Genomic DNA, 26341 nt, shown 5'->3' with positions numbered 1-26341 from the left:
GGATGGTATGGGGAGGGGGAAATATGAGGAGCTGAGGGGGAGAAATGAGGAGCTGCCAATAGGGCTGTAGTATTTTTCTGCTCACAGGATAAAGTTAGGAGACAGGGACCACGCTAGCAGTCGGAGCTGGGACAGAGTAAGGGTAGGGTGTACATGTGCAGGGAGCCAGTAGCCCCTGCACTAGGCCAGAGACCCCCCTTAGGCACCAGCTAGGCCCCGACTACCCTCAGCTGTCGTTGCTGCCTGTAGAACCAGCATAAGTGAGGGTCACAGCCAGGAAGCGTTTACATCCTGGTCACTGGTGGTCAGACTAGTATAACCCACTGAAGTATCCGAAGTCAGAGACATTCTTAAGGTGGATCACTCCACACGGGAGCCATCCACTGTAGAGGCGGAGGCGGCGTGGATCACCCTTCTGGATCGGCGCATCCCAAGTACAGCATCTGCACGCCTGGGTGTGGACACGCTCGGCAGGTACCTCATCACTAGGGTGACCATTTGTCCCGATTTTGCCGGGACAGTCCCGGTTTTTGCTGGGCTGTCCCGGTTGCCCATCTGTCCCGGGAATGTCCCGGTTTTTCTCCCTGGTGCGCGGGGGAGTCGGCAACGATGCGCGGGGGGGTGTGTGGCGATGCGCTGGGGGAGCGAGCGGCGGCGCCGCCAAGGAGGATGCGGCAGCCGGGTAATATGTTATCCATGTTAGAATGCCGGGGGGTGGGCTTTAGAGAGTAGAAGCAGGGGATTGGTTGGAGGTCAGAGTATGTCGGGGCGTTGCTTAGTTCCAGGGCCGGATGGAGTGAGCTGCTTCTCAGTGAGGTGTGTGTGTGTGTCTCTCCTGTCTGTGTGTGTGTCCTGTCTGTGTGTGTGTGTCCTGTCTGTGTGTGTGTGTGTGTCCTGTCTGTGTGTGTGTCCTGTCTGTGTCATAGGAGGAGAGGTATGAGGAGGGAGAGATATGAGGAGCTGAGGGGAAGGTATGAGGAGGGGGAGATATGAGGATCTGAGGGGAAGGTATGAGGAGAGGGAGATATGAGGATCTGAGGGGAAGGTATGTGGAGCTGAGGAGAAGGTATGGGGAGGGGGAGATATGAGGAGCTGAGGGGAAGATATGGGGAGGGGGAGATATGAGGAGCCGAGGGGAAGGCATGGGAGGGGGAGATATGAGGAGCTGAGGGGAAGGTATGGGGAGGGGGAGATATGAGGAGCTGAGGGGAAGGTATGGGGAGGGGGAGATATGAGGAGCTGAGGGGAAGGTATGGGGAGGGGGAGATATGAGGAGCTGAGGGGATGGCATGGGGAGGGGGAGATATGAGGAGCTGAGGGGAAGGCATGGGAGGGGGAGATATGAGGAGCTGAGGGGAAGGCATGAGGAGGGGGAGATATGAGGAGCCGAGGGGAAGGTATGGGGACGGGGAGATATGAGGAGTTGAGGGGAAGGTATGGGGAGGGGGAGATATGAGGAGCTGAGGGGAAGGTATGGGGAGGGGGAGATATGAGGAGCTGAGGGGGAGATATGAGGAGCTGAGGGGAAGGCATGAGGATGGGAAGGTATGGGGAGGGGAGATATGAGGAGCTGAGGGGAAGGTATGGGGAGGGGGAGATATGAGGAGCTGAGGGGAAGGCATGGGGAGGGGGAGATATGAGGAGCTGAGGGGAAGGCATGGTAGGGGGAGATATGAGGAGCTGAGGGGAAGGCATGAGGAGGGGGAGATATGAGGAGCCGAGGGGAAGGTATGGAGAGGGGGAGATATGAGGAGCTGAGGGTAAGGTATGGAGAGAGGGAGATATGAGAAGCTGAGGGGAAGGCATGGGGAGGGGGATATATGAGGAGCTGAGGGGAAGGCATGGGAGGGGGAGATATGAGGAGCTGAGGGGAAGGCATGAGGAGGGGGAGTTATGAGGAGCCGAGGGGAAGGTATGGGGAGGGGGAGATATGAGGAGCTGAGGGGAAGGTATGGGGAGCAGAAGATATGAGGAGCTGAGGGGATGGTATGGGGAGGGGGAAATATGAGGAGCTGAGGGGGAGAAATGAGGAGCTGAGGGGAAGGTATGGGGAGGGGGAGATATGAAGAGCTGAGGGGAAGGTATGTGGATCTGAGGAGAAGGTATGGGGAGGGGGAGATATGATGAGCTGAGGGGAAGTCATGGGGAGGGGGAGATATGAGGAGCTGAGGGGAAGGCATGAGGAGGGGGAGATATGAGGAGCCGAGGGGAAGGTATGGGGAGGGGGAGATATGAGGAGCTGAGGGTAAGGTATGGAGAGGGGGAGATATGAGAAGCTGAGGGGAAGGCATGGGGAGGGGGATATATGAGGAGCTGAGGGGAAGGCATGGGAGGGGGAGATATGAGGAGCTGAGGGGAAGGCATGAGGAGCCGAGGGGAAGGTATGGGGAGGGGGAGATATGAAGAGCTGAGGGGAAGGTATGGGGAGCAGAAGATATGAGGAGCTGAGGGGATGGTATGGGGAGGGGGAAATATGAGGAGCTGAGGGGGAGAAATGAGGAGCTGAGGGGAAGGTATGGGGAGGGGGAGATATGAAGAGCTGAGGGGAAGGTATGTGGATCTGAGGAGAAGGTATGGGGAGGGGGAGATATGAGGAGCTGAGGGGAAGTCATGGGGAGGGGGAGATATGAGGAGCTGAGGGGAAGGCATGGGAGGGGGAGATATGAAGAGCTGAGGGGAAGGCATGGGGATGGGAAGGTATGGGGAGGGGGAGATATGAGGAGCTGAGGGGAAGGTATGGGAAGGGGAAGGTATGAGGATGGGGAGATATGAGGAGCTGAGGGGAAGGTATGGGGAGGGGAAATATGAGGAGCTGAGGGGAAGGTATGGGGAGATATGAGGAGCTGAGGGGAAGGTATGAGGAGGGGGAGATATGAGGAGCTGAGGGGAAGGTATGAGGAGGGGGAGATATGAGGAGCTGAGGGGAAGGTATGGGGAGTGGTAGATATGAGGAGCTGAGGGGGAGATATGAGGAGCTGAGGGGGAGGCATGGGGATGGGAAGGTATGGGGAGGGGAAGTTATGGGGAGGGGGAGATATGAGGAGCTGAGGGGAAGGTATGGGGAGGCGGAGATATGAGGAGCTGAGGGGAAGGTATGGGGAGGGGGAGATATGAGGAGCTGAGGGGAAGGTATGGAGAGGGGGAGATATGAGGAGCTGAGGAGGAGATATGAGGAGCAGAGGGGAATGTATGGGGAGTGGGAGATATGAGGAGCTGAGGGGATGGTATGGGGAGGGGGAAATATGAAGAGCTGAGGGGAAGGTATAAGGAGGGGAAGGTATGGGGAGGGGGAGATATGAGGAGCTGAGGGAAAGGTATGTGGAGGGGGAGGTATGAGGAGCTGAGGGTAAGGCATGGGGAGGGGGAGATATGAGAAGCTGAGGGGAAGGTATGAGGAGGGGGAGATATGAGGAGCTGAGGGGAAGGTATGAGGAGGGGGAGATATGAGGAGCTGAGTGGAAGGTATGTGGAGGGGGAAATATGAGGAGCTGAGGGGAAGGCATGGGGATGGGAAGGTATGGGGAGGGGAAGGTATGGGGAGCAGAGGGGAAGGTATGGGGAGGGGGAAATATGAAGAGCTGAGGGGAAGGTATGAGGAGGGGAAGGTATGGGGAGGGGGAGATATGAGGAGCTGAGGGAAAGGTATGTGGAGGGGGAGGTATGAGGAGCTGAGGGTAAGGCATGGGGAGGGGGAGATATGAGAAGCTGAGGGGAAGGTATGAGGAGGGGGAGATATGAGGAGCTGAGGGGAAGGTATGTGGAGGGGGAGGTATGAGGAGCTGAGAGTAAGGCATGGGGAGGGGGAGATATGAGGAGCTGAGGGGAAGGTATGAGGAGGGGGAGATATTAGGAGATATGAGGAGGGGCGGGGGAGATATTAGGAGATATGGGGTGAGGAGGGGGAGATATAATAGGGGGAGGGGGAGATATAAGGAGGGGAGGAGGATATGAGGAGGGGAGGGGGAAATATGAGGACGGGGAGGAGGAGGTATTAGGAGGAGTTATGAGACAGGGAGGGGGAGATAAGGAGGGCTGGAGGAGATATGAGATGTGGCGGGGGAGATATTGGGAGATATGAGGAGGGGAGTTATGAGGCGGTGAGGGGGAAATATGTTATGAGGAGGGGAGGATGAGATATGAGGAGGGGAGGAGGATGGATGGGGGAGATATGAGGAGGGGAGAGGGGAGGTATGAGGAGCGGATGGTATGAGGAGAGGAGGGGAGGTATATGGAGAGTTTGTGGGAGGTATGAGGGGAGGAGGAGAGGGGAAAGTATGAGGAGGGGAGGGGAGGTATGAGGGGGCAGGTATGAGGAGGGGAGGGGCTGTGTGTGTTTGTCACTGTGTGTGTGTGTGTGTGTGTGTGTGTGTGTGTGTGTGTGTGTGTGTGTGCGTGCGTGCGTGCGTGCGTGCGTGTGTGTGTGTGTGTGTACGTATATTGGGGAGGGAAGTTGAGTGTGGGGAGGGGAGAAAAATACATGGGGGTGGGGGAGTAAGAGAGAGGGGGGAAGGAATGGGTGACTGGGGAGTGAGAGGTGGGGTGAGAGTGAGGAGGTGTGTGAGAAGGGGGGGGGGATCTCGCAAGGCCGCCGAAACGTGGGTAGGGGGCCCTGGTGGAAACGTTGTTCCTGGGCCCCAGGAAAGCTGTCTGCAGCCCCGCATGGCAGTAATGTCACTGACGTGACAGTGACTGCCACGAGGAGAGCAAGAGACCCTATTTTGCAAAGTGTAATATACACACAAGGTGAGGAATGTCACATTTTTAAAAGTCTTAATTTTAATTAATGCCTACATTTTTTTTATTTAATTTTAATTTGTCATTTAATTATTTATTTAATTTTAATGTGTTAATTATTTCAATTTTAATTAATGTCTTCATTATTTATAAACACACAAACACACACTGCAGAGCCCACCTCCTATACACACAAACACACACTGCAGCCCCCACCAACGTGACGCATTATGGTGCCGAGGCATCACGTGATGCCACATTGTCATGGCAACATGTCACCGCCTGACATCAGTGTCTCGTTGTCGTGGCAACGAGGTGCGTCACGTGATGTAATTTGTTTTATAAATAATTTTTTATTGTGTCCCGGTTTTTCATTTTGAAAATCTGATCACCCTACTCATCCCACACGTGCCCCAACCATCTACTCAAATTAGTGGGCAGCGCTGTCTCACACGTGGGTGGGCTTGGGACTCTTGGGACACGGTATTGGGGAATATGGTGTGGGGTTATGGCCCTGCGAGGCCTAGTGTTACAGGGTGACACTGTTGTCATATTGTTATTGTTCTGCATATAGTAAACTGTTTTATCTATAACCTGGTGTATTGGTTACTGTTTATGGGTCCTGTGTCAGGGGTTATTCTACACTCTAGAATCCTGCACAGGTGGAGGTGCTACGAGTATCTTTCCAGGATACACCGCAGGTTCCCATCAGCGGCGGCTCAGGCCTCCTGTAAGCCTAACAGGTATTGCACCAGATCTGCGATTGGGAGGGGGGGGGGGGAAGTGTGTTACATATGTATGTCTTTATTTATATAGCGCCATTAATGTACATAGCGCTTCATAGCAGTAATACACAAGACATAATAATATAAATAACAAATAATACAAATAACATAATGGGAAGGAGTGCTTCAAACATAAAAGTAACATTGGGAAAAGGAGTCCCTGCCCCGAAGAGCTTACAATCTAAGTGGTAAGTAGTAGGAACGTACAGAGACAGTAGGAGGGCGTTCTGGTAAGTGCGTCTGCAAGGGGCCAAGATCAGTGTAAGTGGTGTATAGTATCAGCCACGGAGCTACTCATATGCTTCGTTAAGCAGGTGTGTTTTAAGATGGGTCTTAAGAGTGGATAGAGAGGGTGCTAGTCGGGTATTGGGGGTAAGGGAATTCCAGAGGTGTGGGGCCTGCAGGAGGAGATGCCGCCGGACCAGGTAAGAGACACTTAGAGAGGCCCCACTTTCCCATGACAATCATTTTAATTGTTATGAGAGAGAGCGAGGGGCCTCTGTAAGCGCGGGGCTCAGTGCACAAGCACGGACGGGACCGCCATCAAGCCGGCCCTATCCTAATAACCCTCATAATTTATAGGGGCAGTGGAGGAGCAGAAAAGACATGCAGAGTATAACTGAAACAACAATTGAACAGACAAGCACAGCCTGTATAACTGGGTGTATTAGATACAAGAATAAAACAATAACTGCTCACTTACATGTGAGTAAGACTCAGCGGGTGTAGTAAGGAGCGCGGGTACTAGCACCTCCGTGGTGGGCTCGATCAACCGGTGGGTAGGATTTTTCTCCTTGCTCAGGTTCCCCCTCGCTGGCGTCCTGCACCGGATCTCGGGAGTTCCGAAGTCTCACGGGATTCCTCCTACGTTACTTCCGAGTTACGCGCGCAGTCTTACACCGCTGCTCTAGTCTCCTCCTCTCCAAGGTGTCCACCGCTCAAGTGAGAGATCAGGCTCTCTTAGGATGTGTGCCTCAGTCCTTGGCGCTCCTTCAGTAACATTAGCCATGCGCGTTTCGCTCTTTAGGGGCTTCGTCAGGGGCTCGTTACCTAGTCACTCTTAATCACATATATACCATACTAAATCAAATATGTAATAGGCTGCCAATCAATTTCAGGAAAACACCTTGCAGTATTTCCCTGATAGCCCATCAACTATTAACAGTAAGGCAGGTGTGAGCAATATCTCTGCTTCAGCACAGATGGCTCAATCAGTAGCCACCTTTGCTGAAGCAGGGATATCCTGAAAACCAAACGCGTTGGTGGCCCTTGAGTACTGGAGTTGCCTACCCTGGTATAAGGGGTCCCCTTTACATTTGTGGTTCACCTAATTTGGAAAAAAATAGGATTTAACAGGAACCATACAAGAGAACCTGAGATGAAATAGAATAAAACTTTTCTTAGAGATAAAACCAAGGACAAAAAAAAAATCTCCACTAATATAAATGACATAATAACATGCCCATTGCTAACTGCTAATTGTAGGAAAAACACTTTGGGTATGCAAATAAAAACTTGTACTGTAAGTGGAAAGCAATAAGTCTGAAATAATATGCAAAAGGAATTACTGTGCAGAACATAATGGAAAATACGAGAGAACGCCTCAGTAACCAGCGAAAAAAACCACCAGAAATGGAGAGTTTTGACTTTCGCTGAAGCTTTCACCATCCGCGGGAAGGAAGTGTCGTTTGCAGAATCACAAGGAAGTGGTTATATAAAACGGAAAATAAATGGAGCGATGAAAACGTTGAGATATTATATTGCACGTCTGGTCTCGCCTCGTGATGTGCAAGAGTCTCACGTGGCTTTTTTTAACCCCTTCCACGAAAGTAGTGGCAGCCACACATGGTCAACATGATACTAGGGCTTTTAGTGTGAAGATGCACAATCCGTTCCCCAAATATAATAATGAATTACAGGCCTACCCCGGTTTAAGGACACTCACTTTAAGTACACTCGCGAGTAAGGACATATCGTCCAATAGGCAAACGGCAGCTCACGCATGCGCCTGTCAGCACTTCCTGAACAGCAATACCGGCTCCCTACCTGTACCGAAGCTGTGCGCAAGCGGGGAGACTATAGAGCCTGTTACACATGCGTTATTTACATCAGTTACGCACGTATATGATGATTGCAGTACTGTACATGCATCGATAAGTGGGAAAAAGGTAGTGCTTCACTTTAAGTACATTTTCGCTTTACATACATGCTCCGGTCACATTGCGTACGTTAATGCGGGGTATGCCTCACACTGCGTACGTTAATGCGGGGTATGCCTCACATTGCGTACGTTAATGCGGGGTATGCCTCACATTGCGTACGTTAATGCGGGGTATGCCTCACATTGCGTACGTTAATGCGGGGTATGCCTCACATTGCGTACGTTAATGCGGGGTATGCCTCACATTGCGTACGTTAATGCGGGGTATGCCTCACATTGCGTACGTTAATGCGGGGTATGCCTCACATTGCGTACGTTAATGCGGGGTATGCCTCACATTGCGTAAGTTAATGCGGGGTATGCCTCACATTGCGTACGTTAATGCGGGGTATGCCTCACATTGCGTACGTTAATGCGGGGTATGCCTCACATTGCGTACGTTAATGCGGGGTATGCCTCACATTGCGTAAGTTAATGCGGGGTATGCCTCACATTGCGTACGTTAATGCGTTAATGAGGGGTATGCCTCACATTGCGTAAGTTAATGCGGGGTATGCCTCACATTGCGTACGTTAATGCGGGGGATGCCTCACATTGCGTACGTTAATGCGGGGTATGCCTCACATTGCGTACGTTAATGCGGGGTATGCCTCACATTGCGTACGTTAATGCGGGGTATGCCTCACATTGCGTACGTTAATGCGGGGTATGCCTCACATTGCGTACGTTAATGCGGGGTATGCCTCACATTGCGTAAGTTAATGCGGGGTATGCCTCACATTGCGTAAGTTAATGCGGGGTATGCCTCACATTGCGTACGTTAATGCGGGGGATGCCTCACATTGCGTACGTTAATGCGGGGTATGCCTCACATTGCGTACGTTAATGCGGGGTATGCCTCACATTGCGTAAGTTAATGCGGGGTATGCCTCACATTGCGTACGTTAATGCGGGGTATGCCTCACATTGCGTAAGTTAATGCGGGGTATGCCTCACATTGCGTACGTTAATGCGGGGTATGCCTCACATTGCGTACGTTAATGCAGGGTATGCCTCACATTGCGTAAGTTAATGCGGGGTATGCCTCACTTTGCGTAAGTTAATGCAGGGTATGCCTCACATTGCGTAAGTTAATGCGGGGTATGCCTCACATTGCGTAAGTTAATGCAGGGTATGCCTCACATTGCGTAAGTTAATGCGGGATATGCCTCACATTGCGTAAGTTAATGCGGGGTATGCCTCACATTGCGTACGTTAATGCGGGGTATGCCTCACATTGCGTACGTTAATGCGGGGTATGCCTCACATTGCGTACGTTAATGCGGGGTATGCCTCACTTTGCGTACGTTAATGCGGGGTATGCCTCACATTGCGTACGTTAATGCGGGGTATGCCTCACATTGCGAACGTTAATGCGGGGTATGCCTCACATTGCGTACGTTAATGCGGGGTATGCCTCACATTGTGTAAGTTAATGCAGGGTATGCCTCACATTGCGTAAGTTAATGCGGGGTATGCCTCACATTGCGTACGTTAATGCGGGGTATGCCTCACATTGCGTACGTTAATGCGGGGTATGCCTCACATTGCGTACGTTAATGCGGGGTATGCCTCACATTGCGTAAGTTAATGCGGGGTATGCCTCACATTGCGTAAGTTAATTCGGGGTATGCCTCACATTGCGTAAGTTAATGCGGGGTATGCCTCACATTGCGTACGTTAATTCGGGGTATGCCTCACATTGCGTAAGTTAATGCGGGGTATGCCTCACATTGCGTACGTTAATTCGGGGTATGCCTCACATTGCGTAAGTTAATGCGGGGTATGCCTCACATTGCGTACGTTAATGCGGGGTATGCCTCACATTGCGTACGTTAATGCGGGGTATGCCTCACATTGCGAAAGTTAATGCAGGGTATGCCTCACATTGCGTAAGTTAATTCGGGGTATGCCTCACATTGCGTAAGTTAATGCGGGGTATGCCTCACATTGCGTACGTTAATGCGGGGTATGCCTCACATTGCGTACGTTAATGCGGGGTATGCCTCACATTGCGTACGTTAATGCGGGGTATGCCTCACATTGCGTAAGTTAATGCGGGGTATGCCTCACATTGCGTACGTTAATGCGGGGTATGCCTCACATTGCGTACGTTAATGCGGGGTATGCCTCACATTGCGTACGTTAATGCGGGGTATGCCTCACATTGCGTACGTTAATGCAGGGTATGCCTCACATTGCGTACGTTAATGCAGGGTATGCCTCACATTGCGTACGTTAATGCAGGGTATGCCTCACATTGCGTAAGTTAATGCAGGGTATGCCTCACATTGCGTACGTTAATGCAGGGTATGCCTCACATTGCGTACGTTAATGCGGGGTATGCCTCACATTGCGTACGTTAATGCGGGGTATGCCTCACATTGCGTACGTTAATGCGGGGTATGCCTCACATTGCGTACGTTAATGCGGGGTATGCCTCACATTGCGTACGTTAATGCGGGGTATGCCTCACATTGCGTACGTTAATGCGGGGTATGCCTCACATTGCGTAAGTTAATGCGGGGTATGCCTCACATTGCGTACGTTAATGCGGGGTATGCCTCACATTGCGTACGTTAATGCGGGGTATGCCTGACATTACGTATGTTAATGCGGGGTATGCCTCACATTGCGTACGTTAATGCGGGGTATGCCTCACATTGCGTACGTTAATGCGGGGTATGCCTCACATTGCGTACGTTAATGCGGGGTATGCCTCACATTGCGTAAGTTAATGCGGGGTATGCCTCACATTGCGTACGTTAATGCGGGGTATGCCTCACATTGCGTAAGTTAATGCGGGGTATGCCTCACATTGCGTACGTTAATGCGGGGTATGCCTCACATTGCGTACGTTAATGCGGGGTATGCCTCACATTGCGTACGTTAATGCGGGGTATGCCTCACATTGCGTAAGTTAATGCGGGGTATGCCACACATTGCGTAAGTTAATGCGGGGTATGCCTCACATTGCGTAAGTTAATGCGGGGTATGCCTCACATTGCGTAAGTTAATGCAGGGTATGCCTCACATTGCGTACGTTAATGCGGGGTATGCCTCACATTGCGTACGTTAATGCGGGGTATGCCTCACTTTGCGTACGTTAATGCGGGGTATGCCTCACATTGCGTACGTTAATGCGGGGTATGCCTCACATTGCGAACGTTAATGCGGGGTATGCCTCACATTGCGTAAGTTAATGCGGGGTATGCCTCACATTGCGTAAGTTAATGCGGGGTATGCCTCACATTGCGTACGTTAATGCGGGGTATGCCTCACATTGCGTACGTTAATGCGGGGTATGCCTCACATTGCGTACGTTAATGCGGGGTATGCCTCACATTGCGTAAGTTAATGCGGGGTATGCCTCACATTGCGTAAGTTAATTCGGGGTATGCCTCACATTGCGTAAGTTAATGCGGGGTATGCCTCACATTGCGTAAGTTAATGCGGGGTATGCCTCACACTGCGTACGTTAATGCGGGGTATGCCTCACATTGCGTACGTTAATTCGGGGTATGCCTCACATTGCGTAAGTTAATGCGGGGTATGCCTCACATTGCGTACGTTAATTCGGGGTATGCCTCACATTGCGTAAGTTAATTCGGGGTATGCCTCACATTGCGTAAGTTAATGCGGGGTATGCCTCACATTGCGTAAGTTAATTCGGGGTATGCCTCACATTGCGTAAGTTAATGCGGGGTATGCCTCACATTGCGTAAGTTAATGCGGGGTATGCCTCACATTGCGTACGTTAATGCGGGGTATGCCTCACATTGCGTACGTTAATGCGGGGTATGCCTCACATTGCGTACGTTAATGCGGGGTATGCCTCACATTGCGTAAGTTAATGCGGGGTATGCCTCACATTGCGTACGTTAATGCGGGGTATGCCTCACATTGCGTAAGTTAATGCGGGGTATGCCTCACATTGCGTACGTTAATGCGGGGTATGCCTCACATTGCGTACGTTAATGCGGGGTATGCCTCACATTGCGTACGTTAATGCAGGGTATGCCTCACATTGCGTACGTTAATGCAGGGTATGCCTCACATTGCGTAAGTTAATGCGGGGTATGCCTCACATTGCGTAAGTTAATGCGGGGTATGCCTCACATTGCGTAAGTTAATTCGGGGTATGCCTCACATTGCGTAAGTTAATGCGGGGTATGCCTCACATTGCGTAAGTTAATGCGGGGTATGCCTCAAATTGCGTAAGTTAATGCGGGGTATGCCTCACATTGCGTAAGTTAATGCGGGGTATGCCTCACATTGCGTACGTTAATGCGGGGTATGCCTCAGATTGCGTACGTTAATGCGGGGTATGCCTCACATTGCGTAAGTTAATGCGGGGTATGCCTCACATTGCGTAAGTTAATGCGGGGTATGCCTCACATTGCGTACGTTAATGCGGGGTATGCCTCACATTGCGCAAGTTAATGCGGGGTATGCCTCACATTGCGTACGTTAATGCGGGGTATGCCTCACATTGCGTACGTTAATTCGGGGTATGCCTCACATTGCGTAAGTTAATGCGGGGTATGCCTCACATTGCGTACGTTAATGCGGGGTATGCCTCAGATTGCGTACGTTAATGCGGGGTATGCCTCACATTGCGTAAGTTAATGCGGGGTATGCCTCAGATTGCGTACGTTAATGCGGGGTATGCCTCACATTGCGTAAGTTAATGCGGGGTATGCCTCACATTGCGTACGTTAATGCGGGGTATGCCTCACATTGCGTAAGTTAATGCGGGGTATGCCTCACATTGCGTACGTTAATGCGGGGTATGCCTCACATTGCGTACGTTAATGCGGGGTATGCCTCACATTGCGTAAGTTAATGCGGGGTATGCCACACATTGCGTAAGTTAATGCGGGGTATGCCTCACATTGCGTAAGTTAATGCGGGGTATGCCTCACATTGCGTACGTTAATGCGGGGTATGCCTCACATTGCGTACGTTAATGCGGGGTATGCCTCACATTGCGTACGTTAATGCGGGGTATGCCTCACTTTGCGTACGTTAATGCGGGGTATGCCTCACATTGCGTACGTTAATGCGGGGTATGCCTCACATTGCGAACGTTAATGCGGGGTATGCCTCACATTGCGTACGTTAATGCGGGGTATGCCTCACATTGTGTAAGTTAATGCGGGGTATGCCTCACATTGCGTAAGTTAATGCGGGGTATGCCTCACATTGCGTACGTTAATGCGGGGTATGCCTCACATTGCGTACGTTAATGCGGGGTATGCCTCACATTGCGTACGTTAATGCGGGGTATGCCTCACATTGCGTAAGTTAATGCGGGGTATGCCTCACATTGCGTAAGTTAATTCGGGGTATGCCTCACATTGCGTAAGTTAATGCGGGGTATGCCTCACATTGCGTACGTTAATTCGGGGTATGCCTCACATTGCGTAAGTTAATGCGGGGTATGCCTCACATTGCGTACGTTAATTCGGGGTATGCCTCACATTGCGTAAGTTAATTCGGGGTATGCCTCACATTGCGTACGTTAATGCGGGGTATGCCTCACATTGCGTACGTTAATGCGGGGTATGCCTCACATTGCGAAAGTTAATGCAGGGTATGCCTCACATTGCGTAAGTTAATTCGGGGTATGCCTCACATTGCGTAAGTTAATGCGGGGTATGCCTCACATTGCGTACGTTAATGCGGGGTATGCCTCACATTGCGTACGTTAATGCGGGGTATGCCTCACATTGCGTACGTTAATGCGGGGTATGCCTCACATTGCGTAAGTTAATGCGGGGTATGCCTCACATTGCGTACGTTAATGCGGGGTATGCCTCACATTGCGTACGTTAATGCGGGGTATGCCTCACATTGCGTACGTTAATGCGGGGTATGCCTCACATTGCGTACGTTAATGCAGGGTATGCCTCACATTGCGTACGTTAATGCAGGGTATGCCTCACATTGCGTACGTTAATGCAGGGTATGCCTCACATTGCGTAAGTTAATGCAGGGTATGCCTCACATTGCGTACGTTAATGCAGGGTATGCCTCACATTGCGTACGTTAATGCGGGGTATGCCTCACATTGCGTACGTTAATGCGGGGTATGCCTCACATTGCGTACGTTAATGCGGGGTATGCCTCACATTGCGTACGTTAATGCGGGGTATGCCTCACATTGCGTACGTTAATGCGGGGTATGCCTCACATTGCGTACGTTAATGCGGGGTATGCCTCACATTGCGTAAGTTAATGCGGGGTATGCCTCACATTGCGTACGTTAATGCGGGGTATGCCTCACATTGCGTACGTTAATGCGGGGTATGCCTGACATTACGTACGTTAATGCGGGGTATGCCTCACATTGCGTACGTTAATGCGGGGTATGCCTCACATTGCGTACGTTAATGCGGGGTATGCCTCACATTGCGTACGTTAATGCGGGGTATGCCTCACATTGCGTAAGTTAATGCGGGGTATGCCTCACATTGCGTACGTTAATGCGGGGTATGCCTCACATTGCGTACGTTAATGCAGGGTATGCCTCACATTGCGTAAGTTAATGCAGGGTATGCCTCACATTGCGTACGTTAATGCAGGGTATGCCTCACATTGCGTACGTTAATGCGGGGTATGCCTCACATTGCGTACGTTAATGCGGGGTATGCCTCACATTGCGTACGTTAATGCGGGGTATGCCTCACATTGCGTACGTTAATGCGGGGTATGCCTCACATTGCGTACGTTAATGCGGGGTATGCCTCACATTGCGTACGTTAATGCGGGGTATGCCTCACATTGCGTAAGTTAATGCGGGGTATGCCTCACATTGCGTACGTTAATGCGGGGTATGCCTCACATTGCGTACGTTAATGCGGGGTATGCCTGACATTACGTACGTTAATGCGGGGTATGCCTCACATTGCGTACGTTAATGCGGGGTATGCCTCACATTGCGTACGTTAATGCGGGGTATGCCTCACATTGCGTACGTTAATGCGGGGTATGCCTCACATTGCGTAAGTTAATGCGGGGTATGCCTCACATTGCGTACGTTAATGCGGGGTATGCCTCACATTGCGTAAGTTAATGCGGGGTATGCCTCACATTGCGTACGTTAATGCGGGGTATGCCTCACATTGCGTACGTTAATGCGGGGTATGCCTCACATTGCGTACGTTAATGCGGGGTATGCCTCACATTGCGTAAGTTAATGCGGGGTATGCCACACATTGCGTAAGTTAATGCGGGGTATGCCTCACATTGCGTAAGTTAATGCGGGGTATGCCTCACATTGCGTACGTTAATGCGGGGTATGCCTCACATTGCGTAAGTTAATGCGGGGTATGCCTCACATTGCGTAAGTTAATTCGGGGTATGCCTCACATTGCGTAAGTTAATGCGGGGTATGCCTCACATTGCGTAAGTTAATGCGGGGTATGCCTCACACTGCGTACGTTAATGCGGGGTATGCCTCACATTGCGTACGTTAATTCGGGGTATGCCTCACATTGCGTAAGTTAATGCGGGGTATGCCTCACATTGCGTACGTTAATTCGGGGTATGCCTCACATTGCGTAAGTTAATTCGGGGTATGCCTCACATTGCGTAAGTTAATGCGGGGTATGCCTCACATTGCGTAAGTTAATTCGGGGTATGCCTCACATTGCGTAAGTTAATGCGGGGTATGCCTCACATTGCGTAAGTTAATGCGGGGTATGCCTCACATTGCGTACGTTAATGCGGGGTATGCCTCACATTGCGTACGTTAATGCGGGGTATGCCTCACATTGCGTACGTTAATGCGGGGTATGCCTCACATTGCGTAAGTTAATGCGGGGTATGCCTCACATTGCGTACGTTAATGCGGGGTATGCCTCACATTGCGTAAGTTAATGCGGGGTATGCCTCACATTGCGTACGTTAATGCGGGGTATGCCTCACATTGCGTACGTTAATGCGGGGTATGCCTCACATTGCGTACGTTAATGCAGGGTATGCCTCACATTGCGTACGTTAATGCAGGGTATGCCTCACATTGCGTAAGTTAATGCGGGGTATGCCTCACATTGCGTAAGTTAATGCGGGGTATGCCTCACATTGCGTAAGTTAATTCGGGGTATGCCTCACATTGCGTACGTTAATGCGGGGTATGCCTCAAATTGCGTAAGTTAATGCGGGGTATGCCTCACATTGCGTAAGTTAATGCGGGGTATGCCTCACATTGCGTACGTTAATGCGGGGTATGCCTCAGATTGCGTACGTTAATGCGGGGTATGCCTCACATTGCGTAAGTTAATGCGGGGTATGCCTCACATTGCGTAAGTTAATGCGGGGTATGCCTCACATTGCGTACGTTAATGCGGGGTATGCCTCACATTGCGCAAGTTAATGCGGGGTATGCCTCACATTGCGTACGTTAATGCGGGGTATGCCTCACATTGCGTACGTTAATTCGGGGTATGCCTCACATTGCGTAAGTTAATGCGGGGTATGCCTCACATTGCGTACGTTAATGCGGGGTATGCCTCAGATTGCGTACGTTAATGCGGGGTATGCCTCACATTGCGTAAGTTAATGCGGGGTATGCCTCAGATTGCGTACGTTAATGCGGGGTATGCCTCACATTGCGTAAGTTAATGCGGGGTATGCCTCACATTGCGTACGTTAATGCGGGGTATGCCTCACATTGCGTAAGTTAATGCGGGGTATGCCTCACATTGCGTACGTTAATGCGGGGTATGCCTCACATTGCGTACGTTAATGCGGGGTATGCCTCACATTGCGTACGTTAATGCGGGGTATGCCTCACATTGCGTAAGTTAATGCGGGGTATGCCTCACATTGCGTAAGTTAATTCGGGGTATGCCTCACATTGCGTAAGTTAATGCGGGGTATGCCTCACATTGCGTACGTTAATTCGGGGTATGCCTCACATTGCGTAAGTTAATGCGGGGTATGCCTCACATTGCGTACGTTAATTCGGGGTATGCCTCACATTGCGTAAGTTAATTCGGGGTATGCCTCACATTGCGTACGTTAATGCGGGGTATGCCTCACATTGCGTACGTTAATGCGGGGTATGCCTCACATTGCGAAAGTTAATGCAGGGTATGCCTCACATTGCGTAAGTTAATTCGGGGTATGCCTCACATTGCGTAAGTTAATGCGGGGTATGCCTCACATTGCGTACGTTAATGCGGGGTATGCCTCACATTGCGTACGTTAATGCGGGGTATGCCTCACATTGCGTACGTTAATGCGGGGTATGCCTCACATTGCGTAAGTTAATGCGGGGTATGCCTCACATTGCGTACGTTAATGCGGGGTATGCCTCACATTGCGTACGTTAATGCGGGGTATGCCTCACATTGCGTACGTTAATGCGGGGTATGCCTCACATTGCGTACGTTAATGCAGGGTATGCCTCACATTGCGTACGTTAATGCAGGGTATGCCTCACATTGCGTACGTTAATGCAGGGTATGCCTCACATTGCGTAAGTTAATGCAGGGTATGCCTCACATTGCGTACGTTAATGCAGGGTATGCCTCACATTGCGTACGTTAATGCGGGGTATGCCTCACATTGCGTACGTTAATGCGGGGTATGCCTCACATTGCGTACGTTAATGCGGGGTATGCCTCACATTGCGTACGTTAATGCGGGGTATGCCTCACATTGCGTACGTTAATGCGGGGTATGCCTCACATTGCGTACGTTAATGCAGGGTATGCCTCACATTGCGTAAGTTAATGCGGGGTATGCCTCACATTGCGTACGTTAATGCGGGGTATGCCTCACATTGCGTACGTTAATGCGGGGTATGCCTGACATTACGTACGTTAATGCGGGGTATGCCTCACATTGCGTACGTTAATGCGGGGTATGCCTCACATTGCGTACGTTAATGCGGGGTATGCCTCACATTGCGTACGTTAATGCGGGGTATGCCTCACATTGCGTAAGTTAATGCGGGGTATGCCTCACATTGCGTACGTTAATGCGGGGTATGCCTCACATTGCGTACGTTAATGCAGGGTATGCCTCACATTGCGTAAGTTAATGCAGGGTATGCCTCACATTGCGTACGTTAATGCAGGGTATGCCTCACATTGCGTACGTTAATGCGGGGTATGCCTCACATTGCGTACGTTAATGCGGGGTATGCCTCACATTGCGTACGTTAATGCGGGGTATGCCTCACATTGCGTACGTTAATGCGGGGTATGCCTCACATTGCGTACGTTAATGCGGGGTATGCCTCACATTGCGTACGTTAATGCGGGGTATGCCTCACATTGCGTAAGTTAATGCGGGGTATGCCTCACATTGCGTACGTTAATGCGGGGTATGCCTCACATTGCGTACGTTAATGCGGGGTATGCCTGACATTACGTACGTTAATGCGGGGTATGCCTCACATTGCGTACGTTAATGCGGGGTATGCCTCACATTGCGTACGTTAATGCGGGGTATGCCTCACATTGCGTACGTTAATGCGGGGTATGCCTCACATTGCGTAAGTTAATGCGGGGTATGCCTCACATTGCGTACGTTAATGCGGGGTATGCCTCACATTGCGTAAGTTAATGCGGGGTATGCCTCACATTGCGTACGTTAATGCGGGGTATGCCTCACATTGCGTACGTTAATGCGGGGTATGCCTCACATTGCGTACGTTAATGCGGGGTATGCCTCACATTGCGTAAGTTAATGCGGGGTATGCCACACATTGCGTAAGTTAATGCGGGGTATGCCTCACATTGCGTAAGTTAATGCGGGGTATGCCTCACATTGCGTACGTTAATGCGGGGTATGCCTCACATTGCGTAAGTTAATGCGGGGTATGCCTCACATTGCGTAAGTTAATTCGGGGTATGCCTCACATTGCGTAAGTTAATGCGGGGTATGCCTCACATTGCGTAAGTTAATGCGGGGTATGCCTCACACTGCGTACGTTAATGCGGGGTATGCCTCACATTGCGTACGTTAATTCGGGGTATGCCTCACATTGCGTAAGTTAATGCGGGGTATGCCTCACATTGCGTACGTTAATTCGGGGTATGCCTCACATTGCGTAAGTTAATTCGGGGTATGCCTCACATTGCGTAAGTTAATGCGGGGTATGCCTCACATTGCGTAAGTTAATTCGGGGTATGCCTCACATTGCGTAAGTTAATGCGGGGTATGCCTCACATTGCGTAAGTTAATGCGGGGTATGCCTCACATTGCGTACGTTAATGCGGGGTATGCCTCACATTGCGTACGTTAATGCGGGGTATGCCTCACATTGCGTACGTTAATGCGGGGTATGCCTCACATTGCGTAAGTTAATGCGGGGTATGCCTCACATTGCGTACGTTAATGCGGGGTATGCCTCACATTGCGTAAGTTAATGCGGGGTATGCCTCACATTGCGTACGTTAATGCGGGGTATGCCTCACATTGCGTACGTTAATGCGGGGTATGCCTCACATTGCGTACGTTAATGCAGGGTATGCCTCACATTGCGTACGTTAATGCAGGGTATGCCTCACATTGCGTAAGTTAATGCGGGGTATGCCTCACATTGCGTAAGTTAATGCGGGGTATGCCTCACATTGCGTAAGTTAATTCGGGGTATGCCTCACATTGCGTACGTTAATGCGGGGTATGCCTCAAATTGCGTAAGTTAATGCGGGGTATGCCTCACATTGCGTAAGTTAATGCGGGGTATGCCTCACATTGCGTACGTTAATGCGGGGTATGCCTCAGATTGCGTACGTTAATGCGGGGTATGCCTCACATTGCGTAAGTTAATGCGGGGTATGCCTCACATTGCGTAAGTTAATGCGGGGTATGCCTCACATTGCGTACGTTAATGCGGGGATAGCCTCACATTGCGCAAGTTAATGCGGGGTATGCCTCACATTGCGTACGTTAATGCGGGGTATGCCTCACATTGCGTACGTTAATTCGGGGTATGCCTCACATTGCGTAAGTTAATGCGGGGTATGCCTCACATTGCGTACGTTAATGCGGGGTATGCCTCAGATTGCGTACGTTAATGCGGGGTATGCCTCACATTGCGTAAGTTAATGCGGGGTATGCCTCAGATTGCGTACGTTAATGCGGGGTATGCCTCACATTGCGTAAGTTAATGCGGGGTATGCCTCACATTGCGTACGTTAATGCGGGGTATGCCTCACATTGCGTAAGTTAATGCGGGGTATGCCTCACATTGCGTACGTTAATGCGGGGTATGCCTCACATTGCGTACGTTAATGCGGGGTATGCCTCACATTGCGTAAGTTAATGCGGGGTATGCCACACATTGCGTAAGTTAATGCGGGGTATGCCTCACATTGCGTAAGTTAATGCGGGGTATGCCTCACATTGCGTACGTTAATGCGGGGTATGCCTCACATTGCGTACGTTAATGCGGGGTATGCCTCACATTGCGTACGTTAATGCGGGGTATGCCTCACTTTGCGTACGTTAATGCGGGGTATGCCTCACATTGCGTACGTTAATGCGGGGTATGCCTCACATTGCGAACGTTAATGCGGGGTATGCCTCACATTGCGTACGTTAATGCGGGGTATGCCTCACATTGTGTAAGTTAATGCGGGGTATGCCTCACATTGCGTAAGTTAATGCGGGGTATGCCTCACATTGCGTACGTTAATGCGGGGTATGCCTCACATTGCGTACGTTAATGCGGGGTATGCCTCACATTGCGTAAGTTAATGCGGGGTATGCCTCACATTGCGTAAGTTAATGCGGGGTATGCCTCACATTGCGTAAGTTAATTCGGGGTATGCCTCACATTGCGTAAGTTAATGCGGGGTATGCCTCACATTGCGTACGTTAATTCGGGGTATGCCTCACATTGCGTAAGTTAATGCGGGGTATGCCTCACATTGCGTACGTTAATTCGGGGTATGCCTCACATTGCGTAAGTTAATTCGGGGTATGCCTCACATTGCGTACGTTAATGCGGGGTATGCCTCACATTGCGTACGTTAATGCGGGGTATGCCTCACATTGCGAAAGTTAATGCAGGGTATGCCTCACATTGCGTAAGTTAATTCGGGGTATGCCTCACATTGCGTAAGTTAATGCGGGGTATGCCTCACATTGCGTACGTTAATGCGGGGTATGCCTCACATTGCGTACGTTAATGCGGGGTATGCCTCACATTGCGTACGTTAATGCGGGGTATGCCTCACATTGCGTAAGTTAATGCGGGGTATGCCTCACATTGCGTACGTTAATGCGGGGTATGCCTCACATTGCGTACGTTAATGCGGGGTATGCCTCACATTGCGTACGTTAATGCGGGGTATGCCTCACATTGCGTACGTTAATGCAGGGTATGCCTCACATTGCGTACGTTAATGCAGGGTATGCCTCACATTGCGTACGTTAATGCAGGGTATGCCTCACATTGCGTAAGTTAATGCAGGGTATGCCTCACATTGCGTACGTTAATGCAGGGTATGCCTCACATTGCGTACGTTAATGCGGGGTATGCCTCACATTGCGTACGTTAATGCGGGGTATGCCTCACATTGCGTACGTTAATGCGGGGTATGCCTCACATTGCGTACGTTAATGCGGGGTATGCCTCACATTGCGTACGTTAATGCGGGGTATGCCTCACATTGCGTACGTTAATGCGGGGTATGCCTCACATTGCGTAAGTTAATGCGGGGTATGCCTCACATTGCGTACGTTAATGCGGGGTATGCCTCACATTGCGTACGTTAATGCGGGGTATGCCTGACATTACGTACGTTAATGCGGGGTATGCCTCACATTGCGTACGTTAATGCGGGGTATGCCTCACATTGCGTACGTTAATGCGGGGTATGCCTCACATTGCGTACGTTAATGCGGGGTATGCCTCACATTGCGTAAGTTAATGCGGGGTATGCCTCACATTGCGTACGTTAATGCGGGGTATGCCTCACATTGCGTAAGTTAATGCGGGGTATGCCTCACATTGCGTACGTTAATGCGGGGTATGCCTCACATTGCGTACGTTAATGCGGGGTATGCCTCACATTGCGTACGTTAATGCGGGGTATGCCTCACATTGCGTAAGTTAATGCGGGGTATGCCACACATTGCGTAAGTTAATGCGGGGTATGCCTCACATTGCGTAAGTTAATGCGGGGTATGCCTCACATTGCGTACGTTAATGCGGGGTATGCCTCACATTGCGTAAGTTAATGCGGGGTATGCCTCACATTGCGTAAGTTAATTCGGGGTATGCCTCACATTGCGTAAGTTAATGCGGGGTATGCCTCACATTGCGTAAGTTAATGCGGGGTATGCCTCACACTGCGTACGTTAATGCGGGGTATGCCTCACATTGCGTACGTTAATTCGGGGTATGCCTCACATTGCGTAAGTTAATGCGGGGTATGCCTCACATTGCGTACGTTAATTCGGGGTATGCCTCACATTGCGTAAGTTAATTCGGGGTATGCCTCACATTGCGTAAGTTAATGCGGGGTATGCCTCACATTGCGTAAGTTAATTCGGGGTATGCCTCACATTGCGTAAGTTAATGCGGGGTATGCCTCACATTGCGTAAGTTAATGCGGGGTATGCCTCACATTGCGTACGTTAATGCGGGGTATGCCTCACATTGCGTACGTTAATGCGGGGAATGCCTCACATTGCGTACGTTAATGCGGGGTATGCCTCACATTGCGTAAGTTAATGCGGGGTATGCCTCACATTGCGTACGTTAATGCGGGGTATGCCTCACATTGCGTAAGTTAATGCGGGGTATGCCTCACATTGCGTACGTTAATGCGGGGTATGCCTCACATTGCGTACGTTAATGCGGGGTATGCCTCACATTGCGTACGTTAATGCTGGGTATGCCTCACATTGCGTACGTTAATGCAGGGTATGCCTCACATTGCGTAAGTTAATGCGGGGTATGCCTCACATTGCGTAAGTTAATGCGGGGTATGCCTCACATTGCGTAAGTTAATTCGGGGTATGCCTCACATTGCGTACGTTAATGCGGGGTATGCCTCAAATTGCGTAAGTTAATGCGGGGTATGCCTCACATTGCGTAAGTTAATGCGGGGTATGCCTCACATTGCGTACGTTAATGCGGGGTATGCCTCAGATTGCGTACGTTAATGCGGGGTATGCCTCACATTGCGTAAGTTAATGCGGGGTATGCCTCACATTGCGTAAGTTAATGCGGGGTATGCCTCACATTGCGTACGTTAATGCGGGGTATGCCTCACATTGCGCAAGTTAATGCGGGGTATGCCTCACATTGCGTACGTTAATGCGGGGTATGCCTCACATTGCGTACGTTAATTCGGGGTATGCCTCACATTGCGTAAGTTAATGCGGGGTATGCCTCACATTGCGTACGTTAATGCGGGGTATGCCTCAGATTGCGTACGTTAATGCGGGGTATGCCTCACATTGCGTAAGTTAATGCGGGGTATGCCTCAGATTGCGTACGTTAATGCGGGGTATGCCTCACATTGCGTAAGTTAATGCGGGGTATGCCTCACATTGCGTACGTTAATGCGGGGTATGCCTCACATTGCGTAAGTTAATGCGGGGTATGCCTCACATTGCGTACGTTAATGCGGGGTATGCCTCACATTGCGTACGTTAATGCGGGGTATGCCTCACATTGCGTAAGTTAATGCGGGGTATGCCACACATTGCGTAAGTTAATGCGGGGTATGCCTCACATTGCGTAAGTTAATGCGGGGTATGCCTCACATTGCGTACGTTAATGCGGGGTATGCCTCACATTGCGTACGTTAATGCGGGGTATGCCTCACATTGCGTACGTTAATGCGGGGTATGCCTCACTTTGCGTACGTTAATGCGGGGTATGCCTCACATTGCGTACGTTAATGCGGGGTATGCCTCACATTGCGAACGTTAATGCGGGGTATGCCTCACATTGCGTACGTTAATGCGGGGTATGCCTCACATTGTGTAAGTTAATGCGGGGTATGCCTCACATTGCGTAAGTTAATGCGGGGTATGCCTCACATTGCGTACGTTAATGCGGGGTATGCCTCACATTGCGTACGTTAATGCGGGGTATGCCTCACATTGCGTACGTTAATGCGGGGTATGCCTCACATTGCGTAAGTTAATGCGGGGTATGCCTCACATTGCGTAAGTTAATTCGGGGTATGCCTCACATTGCGTAAGTTAATGCGGGGTATGCCTCACATTGCGTACGTTAATTCGGGGTATGCCTCACATTGCGTAAGTTAATGCGGGGTATGCCTCACATTGCGTACGTTAATTCGGGGTATGCCTCACATTGCGTAAGTTAATTCGGGGTATGCCTCACATTGCGTACGTTAATGCGGGGTATGCCTCACATTGCGTACGTTAATGCGGGGTATGCCTCACATTGCGAAAGTTAATGCAGGGTATGCCTCACATTGCGTAAGTTAATTCGGGGTATGCCTCACATTGCGTAAGTTAATGCGGGGTATGCCTCACATTGCGTACGTTAATGCGGGGTATGCCTCACATTGCGTACGTTAATGCGGGGTATGCCTCACATTGCGTACGTTAATGCGGGGTATGCCTCACATTGCGTAAGTTAATGCGGGGTATGCCTCACATTGCGTACGTTAATGCGGGGTATGCCTCACATTGCGTACGTTAATGCGGGGTATGCCTCACATTGCGTACGTTAATGCGGGGTATGCCTCACATTGCGTACGTTAATGCAGGGTATGCCTCACATTGCGTACGTTAATGCAGGGTATGCCTCACATTGCGTACGTTAATGCAGGGTATGCCTCACATTGCGTACGTTAATGCAGGGTATGCCTCACATTGCGTACGTTAATGCAGGGTATGCCTCACATTGCGTACGTTAATGCGGGTTATGCCTCACATTGCGTACGTTAATGCGGGGTATGCCTCACATTGCGTACGTTAATGCGGGGTATGCCTCACATTGCGTACGTTAATGCGGGGTATGCCTCACATTGCGTACGTTAATGCGGGGTATGCCTCACATTGCGTAAGTTAATGCGGGGTATGCCTCACATTGCGTACGTTAATGCGGGGTATGCCTCACATTGCGTACGTTAATGCGGGGTATGCCTGACATTACGTACGTTAATGCGGGGTATGCCTCACATTGCGTACGTTAATGCGGGGTATGCCTCACATTGCGTACGTTAATGCGGGGTATGCCTCACATTGCGTACGTTAATGCGGGGTATGCCTCACATTGCGTAAGTTAATGCGGGGTATGCCTCACATTGCGTACGTTAATGCGGGGTATGCCTCACATTGCGTAAGTTAATGCGGGGTATGCCTCACATTGCGTACGTTAATGCGGGGTATGCCTCACATTGCGTACGTTAATGCGGGGTATGCCTCACATTGCGTACGTTAATGCGGGGTATGCCTCACATTGCGTACGTTAATGCGGGGTATGCCACACATTGCGAACGTTAATGCGGGGTATGCCTCACATTGCGTAAGTTAATGCGGGGTATGCCTCACATTGCGTAAGTTAATGCAGGGTATGCCTCACATTGCGTACGTTAATGCGGGGTATGCCTCACATTGCGTACGTTAATGCGGGGTATGCCTCACTTTGCGTACGTTAATGCGGGGTATGCCTCACATTGCGTACGTTAATGCGGGGTATGCCTCACATTGCGAACGTTAATGCGGGGTATGCCTCACATTGCGTAAGTTAATGCGGGGTATGCCTCACATTGCGTAAGTTAATGCGGGGTATGCCTCACATTGCGTACGTTAATGCGGGGTATGCCTCACATTGCGTACGTTAATGCGGGGTATGCCTCACATTGCGTACGTTAATGCGGGGTATGCCTCACATTGCGTAAGTTAATGCGGGGTATGCCTCACATTGCGTAAGTTAATTCGGGGTATGCCTCACATTGCGTAAGTTAATGCGGGGTATGCCTCACATTGCGTAAGTTAATGCGGGGTATGCCTCACACTGCGTACGTTAATGCGGGGTATGCCTCACATTGCGTACATTAATTCGGGGTATGCCTCACATTGCGTAAGTTAATGCGGGGTATGCCTCACATTGCGTACGTTAATTCGGGGTATGCCTCACATTGCGTAAGTTAATTCGGGACATGCCTCACATTGCGTAAGTTAATGCGGGGTATGCCTCACATTGCGTAAGTTAATTCGGGGTATGCCTCACATTGCGTAAGTTAATGCGGGGTATGCCTCACATTGCGTAAGTTAATGCGGGGTATGCCTCACATTGCGTACGTTAATGCGGGGTATGCCTCACATTGCGTACGTTAATGCGGGGTATGCCTCACATTGCGTACGTTAATGCGGGGTATGCCTCACATTGCGTAAGTTAATGCGGGGTATGCCTCACATTGCGTACGTTAATGCGGGGTATGCCTCACATTGCGTAAGTTAATGCGGGGTATGCCTCACATTGCGTACGTTAATGCGTGGTATGCCTCACATTGCGTACGTTAATGCGGGGTATGCCTCACATTGCGTACGTTAATGCAGGGTATGCCTCACATTGCGTACGTTAATGCAGGGTATGCCTCACATTGCGTAAGTTAATGCGGGGTATGCCTCACATTGCGTAAGTTAATGCGGGGTATGC

Source organism: Ascaphus truei, chromosome 9 (assembly GCF_040206685.1).
Source record: "Ascaphus truei isolate aAscTru1 chromosome 9, aAscTru1.hap1, whole genome shotgun sequence".
Lineage (NCBI taxonomy): Eukaryota > Metazoa > Chordata > Amphibia > Anura > Ascaphidae > Ascaphus > Ascaphus truei.
Note: the sequence above shows the minus strand (reverse complement) of the source record.